The following is an 11,284-nucleotide window of genomic DNA, read 5'->3' on the forward strand; positions in this document are numbered from 1 at the left end:
AAGTATGTAAAATTATTAATCTGAACCTAAAGTCGTGAAAATCATGAATCTGGACCTGAAGTCCGGAATGTCATAAATCTAGACCCAAAGTCCTGAATATTATTTATAACCTAAAATTTACAAAATCATGAATCTAAACTTGAAGTCCTGAATATCATGAATCTAGACTTGAAGTCCTGAATATCATTTGTAATATGAAATTTACAAAATCATGAATTTGGACCTAAAGTTATGAATCTCATTTGTAACCTAAAGTTTACAAAAACATAAATCTGGGCCAAAAGTTCTTAATATTATTTAAATATTTATTTTTATTATAATAATTATATCCGATTTGTAACCTGAAATTTATAAAATCATGAGAATTTATATGGGCCCGAAGTCTCAAGTTTCATCAAAGTTTATATTTTATACTAATTACATCACATTTACAACTTGAAGTTCGTATAAATTGTGAAAAATATGAACTTGAAGTCCAAAATATAAATTATAATATTATGAATATTAATTACAAAACCAAAAGTTTTGTAAATATGAGATAATATATGGACCTGAAGTTTTCAAAAATTAATCTCAAAATTTCTCCTACAAAATCAGCTATTTTATAAATATGAGATAATATTTAAACTTGAAGTTATCATTGATCTAAGTATAGTACAAAAATAATGCAGGATCCTCTCTCCTTTCCCCCACCCCAACTCTTTTTCACTTCTGCTTAAGACAATTTTCTAAAAGAAGATTATATTTCAAAATCCCCTAATATAGGATCTTAATCCTTGAATTGAATTTAAATGGGAGGGAGTTATGTATATAGCAACGACATCTTTTTTTTTTATGGGAAAAGTTAACATCTTATTAAATGATCATTGATCAAGTATTGTGTCGTAAAATTTGGATGGGTTCTTCCTTTGCTGAAATTGTAATCATAAAAGAATTTTCTTTTTAATGAACTATAGAGTTACAGTTGCCTAGTTGCTAGTCATTTATCTAGATATCTAGCCTTGAATTGGGTTACACTAAACTTTGGGTTTCAAGTTGGGGAATTACATAGTCGTTGTCCATTAGCCATCACATGTGATTTTACTTTGAGAGTTGACTTTAAGGTGATCAATTTGACCAAACAACATTTTTCCCCTTGTTTTTGGACTGCGAGGAGAATATCAAGAACTTCAAGAATATTCTACCACAATGGTTTCACCATATGTTTTAGATTATGCAAGTAAACATATCATGATTTCATATGTTTAAAGCAATGTATCTATCTTATCATTTCACTTTCCTTGTGGGATACGACTAAACATGTATTATTTACATCATGAGATAGTTGACATGTGTTTGTGAGGAGATCTAACAATCATGTTAATAGTGATTTGTCATAATACACCCAAACTTAACATTTAAGTTTCAGACCTCAAGGATGGCATCTAGAATTAACACTACAAAAAAAATGGCCTTTAGCGAGAGAAAATTAACGAGAAGATAAATATCTCGTCGTTATAACTAATACTTTTATAACTTGAATGACTGATTATATATATTCTCGTTAAAACTAAATAAATTTATACTTTTAACGACAGATTGTTAATTTTCTCACTAAAAAAACTTACAAACCCGTCGTTATTGATTTTATAAGTATATAAAATCTAAAGATGAATACGAACTGAACTAAATCCAAATATTCATTTACATCATTTTTAGATATTTATATATATTTTTAACTAATATAAATATTTTTAATTTATTATGAATATTAATTTATTTATTTATTTAATAAAAAATCTTATGAAAAATATTTTGAATATCCTTTGCAAAACAGAATGATTATTTTCTCTCCCTGTACTCCATCATTTCATGTCTTACACCTCTCTCTCTCTCCCTCTTTAGGTTTCCTTCCATGAGGGGAAAATACAAGTTAATGTAACAATAACTAAATACAAATTAATAAAAAAAATAAAGAAAGAAAAAAGGCTAAGGCTTCTTTGTTTATTTGTCTCCTATAACAAAGAAAGTTCTAGTTGTGTTTCTAAGAAATCTCTCGATCTCTCCACTCTCTTCACCAAAGAAACTCTCTCTCTTCACATCAATTTACTTACGAATTTCAAGGTTTGTTCTTCCTAAGCACTTAATTATTCTTCTCATTTCTTCTTATTTTGTTTTTAATCTCTGTTTGTCTTGGTAATTTTTTTATTTTTATTTTTTGACCTTTTTTTAAAAATAAGTTTTTTCTTGTTGCTATTTTTTGTGCTGTTGTGGAAATCTCTTTAACAGCAAACTGTAGATTTAATTGGAGAGGTTAGTATTGCGATTCAGTACTGTGATTTTTTTCTCTAGTGTTAAATTTAGGGTTTTAGTACTTGTTGTAATGAATTCACCCTTGTAAGTGTTTTTTCATTGTTTAATTATTTAATTATTCACCATTTTTCATATATGTTTCTCTGATCTTATTTTTGGATTTACATATCCTTAGCGCATAAGCTTAAAATTACACGATATATACATATACATACATACATATATAAATAAATAAATATATATATATATATATATATATATATATATATATATATATATATATATATATATATATATATATATATATATATACACACACACACACACACACACACAGGGACAAGTTAAAGCAGACTTTAGTAGATTTTTTTAAATTATAATAAATAGGATTATTTAATATAATATTCTTTTTGTAATTTATGCATATTTAACTGTTAGATGGATTGAAACTGATTATTTACTAATAAAATAGCTCCCACATTTTGTAATTGATGATGTACACTAAATTATAAATTGAAACTTACTGTGTATATATTTTTTGTTGATGTTGATAATTTCAAACATTCTTTATAAGTAATGGCATCCGATAGGCAATGGATGAATCTTGTTAATGATCGGTTAAGTGAAGCATATCAATGAGGCATTAAGAACTTTTTAAACTATGCTTCAAAAAAGGTGGGAGATCATGAAATTCGATGTCCATGTGTAAAGTGTAACAACACTTACTCTAGAAGTCGTAAAGTGATTGAAACTCATTTAATAGTTTATGGCATAGTCCAAAATTATACATTTTGGTATCACCATGGAGAAAGTTTAGGTGAATCTAAATCTGATAGTGAAGAAGATGAGATAATAGAAATCGAATGAGAGGAAGAGATTCATGGAATCATAAGGGACTTTTTTCCTAGTTTTGATGCGTTTAACAAAAATAAAGTGAATTTTGGTGGCTCAAGCTATAATGTTCAAAAAGAGGATCCTAATGATGAAGCAAAGAAATTTTATAGATTGTTGAGAGATTTGGAGCAACCGTTATATGAGGGTCCTAAGATTTCAAAATTGTCAACTATAATCAAACTTTTACATATTAAGAGCCTTGGTCGTTGAAGTAACGAGTCATTCACCATGTTATTACAAATGTTAAAAGATGAATTACTCTCTGATGGTTCTACATTGCCAAATTCATATTATGAGACAAAAAAGATTATGCAAGATCTTGGGCTCTCTTACAAAAAGATTGATGCATGTGTTAATAATTGTATGTTATATTGGAAGAAAGATGAGGAGTCTAACTTTTGTAGTATATGTGGTGCTTCAAGATGGAAAAATGATAATGGAGGAATCAAAGTTGGAAGGAATGGCAAAAGAAAACCAATAAAAATATTGCAATACTTTCCTTTAAAGTCAAGACTTCAAAGGCTATTGATGTTTATTTACAACCTTTAATAGAAGAATTGCAAGAGTTGTGGGAAGTAGGAGTTGAAGCATTTGATGCCTCAGTTCACCAAAATTTCAAGATGCATGCAGCTTTATTATGGACCATTAATGATTTTCCTGCATATGGAAACTTGTCAGGTTGGAGCACTAAAGGCAAATTGGCTTGTCCTTATTGTGACAAGGATACATTTTCTATGAGGTTAGACAATAGTAAAAAGCAATGTTTCATGTGCCACCGCCTCTATCTTCCAATGAATCACAAATGGCATAGTGACAAGAAATCATTTGATGGCACAAAAGAGTATGGATTACCACCAAAACCTCTTTCTGGTGAGGATATTCTAAATCAAGTGAAAGATCTCGAAAGGGTCATTTTATCTAAAGATGCTAGCAAAAAGACAAGTTTCACATAATAATAGGGGTGATAATTGGAATAAGAAAAGCATTTTTTTCAAACTTCCATATTGGAGTAGTCTTATGTTGCGACATAATTTGGATGTGATGCATATAGAGAAAAACATATGTGATAATGTGCTTGGAACAATTATGAACATTAAAGGGAAGACCACAGACCAAACATATGCGGTTGGTGTGTTCTTGCTTTCTGTCTTCATTTGCATTAATTCGTTCCAATTGAAGTGTTTGTTTTTCATTTGGGATTTCATTTTACAAAAGCTCTTCAAAGTCTAGTTTAGAGATTGTTACATAATGTGAAAGGAAAAAAATAAAGTTAAAAATGAAGTGATTTTGGAGTACTACCATTAGACTATTTTATAGTGATTTTAGTATTAGAAAGTTACATCTCATAGTTGTTTGACAATTGTTGTTTAGTTTTCAATAATATAAGGAACATATCGTAAATATCTAGATAATTTACATATCAACGTTGTTTGAGTGGAATGTTTATTGATTTTGCTTTCATTGTAGGAGAGTAAAATCTTTATCTTTAGAAGGATGCTCACTACTAACAACAAAAGGTTTCGAATATGTAATTCTTCCTTGGATAGAGCTTAAAAATTTGTGTAACAAATTCAAAATTTGAGTAAAATTTGCTTGTAACAACTTTTTAATTTCGGTTATAAAGAGAGATTATTATAATAGGAAATTTATAATTTTCCTTCTTATTTTTTATATTCGTGGATCATATGAAGACTTTAAGATAATTGTGATTAGATATAATCAATGTCAACGATCATATCTTGAGAATCAAATTTTTATTATGAAATATTCTTATAACGATGAAGATATTTACTATTGATATTAGATTTAGTGGTAGGTAATTATTATTATAACGACAAAGATATTTATCGTTGATATTATGTTTAGTGACCGATAAATATTGTTATGATAACAGGGATATTCATTGTTAATATTATGTTTAATGACCAATAAATATTGTTATAACGATGGAAATATTTATCATTAGTATCATGTTTAGTAATGGGTATTATAATAACTAGGATATTCATCGTTAAAATTACTATTTTTAATGACGGGATTTATACCTATCATTATTTATATTAACGATGAGACTTTTCTTCTTGTCGTTAATACTTTTAGCGGCAAAGGCTGTAACAACAGGTGACGACGAGATTTTTTTCCATCGTTAAAACTCTTTAACGATGAGAAATAGACTTTTAACGACTAATTTTCCTCTTGTTACAACCTATTTTTTTTTGTAGTGGAACCAGATCAATATGTATTGGTAATTAAACCATTTTGTTTAGGATAAAGCTAGACATCATGGTCTCAACTCAAATATGGAATAATAATTTAAATGAGTGATAATTTAAATTAGAATTCCAACCCACCCAAACATTAACATCCAAGTAAAAGATTGAACTACAATATCATAAAATTCACTAAAATTTATTAACATTGATTGTAATGAGCTCATAAAATTAACTTGTGTTAATTGGAATTGTAATTTCAAAAGAATTTGAATAAAAGAGAAAAGTTAAAATATGCAATCCTCATAGATGAAGCCAATGCTTGTATTAGTAAATGACAAATGATAGATGAGTTTGTAAAATAAGCGTTGGTATAGCTATTTTTCCAAGGTATGCCTAGAGTGTTTGACTATTAGAGACTCATTTGGATAGACTAGAAAACTTTTGATAAGATTTGGAAACTAAAGCTTCTCCTAGAATAAAAGTCTTTGGATGGCTTTGGCCGAAACCAAAATTTCATATTAGATAAAAAAAAATTCCATAAAATGTTACCAAGATTGTGTCTTTTGGCTTTTTTTTTTTTTTTTTTTGATAACTGGGGACCTTGCCCTTATTTGTTAAATAGGTAAATCCAGGTGTAATACCCTTAGGTACGTTTCAAGGGTATTTACCCTGTTTCGAAATATTTCCAGTTTTAAATATATATGTTCACATGTATGTGTGTTTATATATATATATATATATATATATATATAAAATAATGACAAAAAGATAAAGAATATATATGTATATATAAATCCATATTAAAAGGTATGAATATATATAAAGAGAGAAAAGACAAAAAAAGAAAACTTCAAGCCTTTTTCCATCAGCTTCTCTCGTTCATTCCAGCAACTAGCCTTCTTCATGCTATTTTCTTTTGTTTTGTGAAGATAAAGGAAAGAATTTAAAGGGTTTTAGAAGACAAAATAAGAAAAGAAAACAAAGAAGCATTTGGAAGTCTTGGTAACCAAAAGATCTCCTTCCTTTCCCTTTACCTATGTTTATATATATATTGGATGCATGTTATATGAATATGTTAGTGTGTCTTGGTGTTGATTTAAGGTGGTTTTTGTGATAAAGGAAGCAAGACAAAGAGGAGAAAGCCAACTTGCAAAGATTGGCTTGAAATAAGGTAAGATATATTATCCTTGGTATGTTTCATGTTTTATGCTTTTGGTTCCTTGGCTCTGTGTTATAAATGATGATTTTGAAGTTGAGAAATGTTGTTTTGCCATTTGGGGTATCTATGTGTATTAGTTTGTTCATGGCTGAGAGTTGGATGATATTTACCATTTTGCCATTAATTTATCTAATGAATTATGAGTGCTATTATAGCTTTTTAGAAATCTCTTTGAATCTTCTTCTAATGAATTATGAGTGTTATTATAGCTTTTTGGAAATCTCTTTGAATCCTCTTTTCAATGATATATAGCTTATATGAATTAGGGATCGTTTGGACTATTAAATTGCATGAGCAAAAAGACTGTCTTACCAAATAAACAGTTAATACAATTTTTTGCCATTGAATTCATCCCACGTTTTGGCCACCTTATCTAATGAATCATGATGTGATATTATAGCTTTTTGGAAATCTCTTTGAATCCTCTTTTAAATTATATATAACTTGTATGAATTAGAGACCATTTGGACTATTAAATTACATGAACAAAAGATTGCCTTACCAAATGAACAGTGAATATAGTTTTTTGTCACTGATTTCATCTTATGTTTTGACTGTCTTATTTGATAAATCATGAGTGTTGTTATAGCTTTTTGGAAAGCTCTTTGAATCTTCTTTTCAATGATATATAGTTTGTATGAATTAGAGACTGTTTGGACTATTAGATTGCATGAAGAAAAAGACTGCTCTATTAAGTAAACAGTTCCATAAATAGTGATTTACAGTTTTGGAAAGAAAGAAAAGGAGTAGAAAAAGAAAAGGGATAAAAGAAATGAGAGAAAAAGAAAAAAAGAAGAAAAGCAAGAAAAGGAATTTGGGGCTCAAGATTCAGGGGTCGTTCTAAAGAGTATGGTCTGGTGGGTTATGGATAATTTTAGATGAAAGCAAGATTAAAAAGATATAATGCACGCATACATGCTATGAACTATGAAGGAGCACTTTACACTACACCGCCCGTAGTAGGGCATGTCTGTAGTAGGACACGTTCGTAATAAGACATAGACCCATAGTAGGGTCTGCTTGCAGTAAAGCATGTTCATAGTAGAGCTCAATTTAGATTTAAAAATGGTGTAGTGAGAGAAAGGAAGAGAGCTCGAGCTTAAAAAAGTGTCAAATCCCTGTATTTAGCTTCTAGAAAGTATCAAAGGGACACCATATAGGATAAAGTATGACCCAAATAGTAAAGAATGAACTAGATTATCCCCTCGATTTCTTATGAAGGTTATGATGTGAGATTGAGTCCTGAGAATGAGTAAGAACATGAAAGGAGATAGTTTACTTAATTCTTTCCCTTTATCTCTCACTTCCTTTTCTTTTATGATTGCAGGTACAGGTGATTATGGTAGCTGCAATGTAGGGTCAGGTCAGTGAAGATAGATCCAACTGAAGCAAGTTATCTCTGGTTTATGTTACATGTATACAGTCGCATGTCTTGTTGACTTTTGACCTCCTTGAGATGGTTGTACAGTTGTATATGATTACTCCATATTTTCAGATGCTTTCAGATGAGTTTTCATATGGGATATATACATCTTTTGTTTGCTTTCAAATTTTCAGTTTTCTTATAATAATTTCTAAACACTTTTAGTAATGAGTTTAGTTTAAAGTAGTGTTTAAAAAAAAATAGACGTTTCGAATATTCAATTGTAACATTTCTCGTTTGGAGGATAGTATTTCTAGGGAGGGATGTTACACCGAGATACAAGGATCAGACCCATACCATTGCATCAAATAAGTCAAGATTTCACAAACAACATAAGTTAACGAATCCAGGTACTTTTGATTCATTACTGATGTAGAACATTTTTGCTTTTAGGGAAACGAGACAAAGTACACCTTATGCACTACTTTGGACTGTGATATTCAAAGACTTTGAAGATTCTAAATGTTTTCTTCATAAATATTATTAACTTGGAAGTAGTTTTTGACGATTTTGATATAGACAGTGTCTACTCAAGAAGCTGATTCAGCTACGAATGTACCACATTCATTTTTGTTGATGGGTTTGAGCCTCTATCACGTTTATAAAACCTTAACTTACCTGGTACAGTAGTTATGGGTTTCATCACTATGTCCCAGTTTACCCAACCAACAAATAAATACGAACGAGGTCAAAGACTTTTAAGTATTACGATTATATCCTACTAGTATAAGGTGTTTATGAAATAGTATAAACAAATATTCAATAGACAACAATGTTTTATTTATCTTATCATTAATCTCTCTAATAGTACATTTATACGTACGTAAATAAACCAGTGATCAAGATTCTAGAGCTACTATATAAAGATAGAATCAACATATATATGAAACAGTCATATGGATATGATCATGCACTTGTTCACATAACACATATGATTATGCGTTCATATAGACAAGAATGGTAGTGTAATGATGTTGCACCCTAGAATGATATGTACTATGTACGCTTGTTGATAGAATACAAATGGTCGTGTGCTTATTCATAGAATACATGTGATTGTGCATTCATATAGACAAAAATAGTAGTGTAAATGATATTGCACCGTAAAATGACATGTACCATGTAAACTTGTTCATAAAATACAAATGGTCATGCAATGGTAAAAAAAACTTCAAAATTGTTATACTTTGGTCCTCAGGTACAATTAGCAATACTTTTAGCCTAAAGACCTTCCGAGACTCAATATTCTCTATCCAAATTATAGATCAAATTCATCTTAGATAATCTTATACCTAAAGAGTTTGATCATCTTTTTTTGTGTGTGACCTATGGACTATTTACTAGGTCGATAGCGACTAGATTCGTGTCAATGTTTTGACCAAGCATCTGTTCATATAGACATGATTGTGTGCCTGTTCATACTGTTGACTCAATGAGTCATTATGCTCTTATTTTGATGATAACAAACTAATATGTCCCTAAACATATTAACTAATGATTTTACTTGAGTGTGTGTTTAGATTGCAAGAATTTATCTAATGCACTTGAAGGAGTTTCAAGATGGAAATGAAAGACAAAGCTCAAGTAAAGAATTCTTGAAAATTTGAAGTAAAGCTCAAGTAAAGAATTCTTGAAAATTTGAAGTAAAACTCAAGTTTAGGTAGACATGTTTGTAATTTGGAGCATTCGTTTTGATTAGAATATCTATTTGCATGGGATAGCACACTTGAAAACTCATTTTTATATCTTTCACATTTTAGGTTAAAATGTCATTTTTCAAACTTATTGGGTTAAGCCAAGTTTGTCACTAAAGTTTATTAATTCTTTTAAACTAATGAAGTTTTGTAAACTATATTTTCATATCTTAAAATTGGTTTTGAAAGAATTTTCAAAAATGGGTTAAATTGTCACTTTTCAAAGTTTTAGGGGACAAAATGATTTTTGAAAATTCAGGGGGTAAAATGCTAGTAAATTCGATCGACCGAATTTGACCGACCGAATCAGCTTCCAAATTGTCCAGAAGCCATGTATTTTGGCTTCCAAAAATTTGGTCAACCGAATTAAATTCGATCGACCGAATTTTGGTTTGAATTTTCCAACAGCTAGTGCCATGTAAGCTCCACGGAAGTGCCACGTCACATCCGATTGACCGAATTACATCCGGTCGACCGAATTATACGTTTTCTAGAAAACTAAAACGGCTATTATTTGTGCACAACGGTAACTTTCCTCATTTTCTCCTATATAAACCCAATCAAATTCATTCGAAAAGAACTTTTTGCCACCAAGAACTTTCACATATTTGAGAGCAAATTAGTTTTGAGCTATTTACTTGCAAATTCTTTTCTCTAATCAAAACCCTTGCTCATACACTTTGTAATTTCATTTGCATTGGGTTGTACTAAGCTTTAACTTTCATATACACTCTTTGAAAGAGATCATAATTCAATTTCGTACTAAGATTCATACTATAAAAGAGTGAGTTTCACTCTTGGAGAGATTAGCAAATTTCTAGTGAGAGAAATTGAGCTTTAATATTTGTAAAGGTTAATAGCACCTTGGAAGCTATTTTGGTTGTAAAGAAAAGCTTGGTTGAGGTTTTAGCCAACCAAGGATTAGTGGAATACTTCAAGAGAGAAAGATTGGAGGAGTGGACGTAGGCCGGGTTGAGCCGAACCCCTATACATTGCGTGTTTGATTTTTTCTTCCCTTAAACTTATACTTTATGCTATGTTATTTTGATTGTATTGATTATTTGAAACATTTTAGTTATTCTCATAAATTGGATTAACAATAGGCAACATTATTTGATTTGAATAAATTGCTTTAATTCTCAAATTTGGTAAAGATAGTTTTAAAATTGCCTAATTCACCCCCCTCTTAGGCCATTCGATCCTTTAATTGGTATCAGAGCTTGGTTGCTCATTCTCATAAACTTAACCATTTAGAGCAATGGCCATGAACCTAGGAAAATCCCATACCGTTAGTGAAGGGCTTGCCCCTAACAGACCGCCATTATTTGATGGCACCGGATATGCCCATTGGAAAAATCGTACGTCGATTTTCCTTCAAAGTGATTATGAATCGTGGGATGTAGTGCAAGATGGGCCTTTTGTTCCTATGAAAGAAGTAGATGGAAAACAAGTGCCCAAAACTAGGGAAGAAATGACCCCTCAAGATAAGAAGAATATTGCCATTAATGCTATAGCTATGAATGTGTTATATTGTGCATTAAATGAATAT

This window comes from Mangifera indica, chromosome 17 (assembly GCF_011075055.1).
Source record: "Mangifera indica cultivar Alphonso chromosome 17, CATAS_Mindica_2.1, whole genome shotgun sequence".
Taxonomy (NCBI): domain Eukaryota; kingdom Viridiplantae; phylum Streptophyta; class Magnoliopsida; order Sapindales; family Anacardiaceae; genus Mangifera; species Mangifera indica.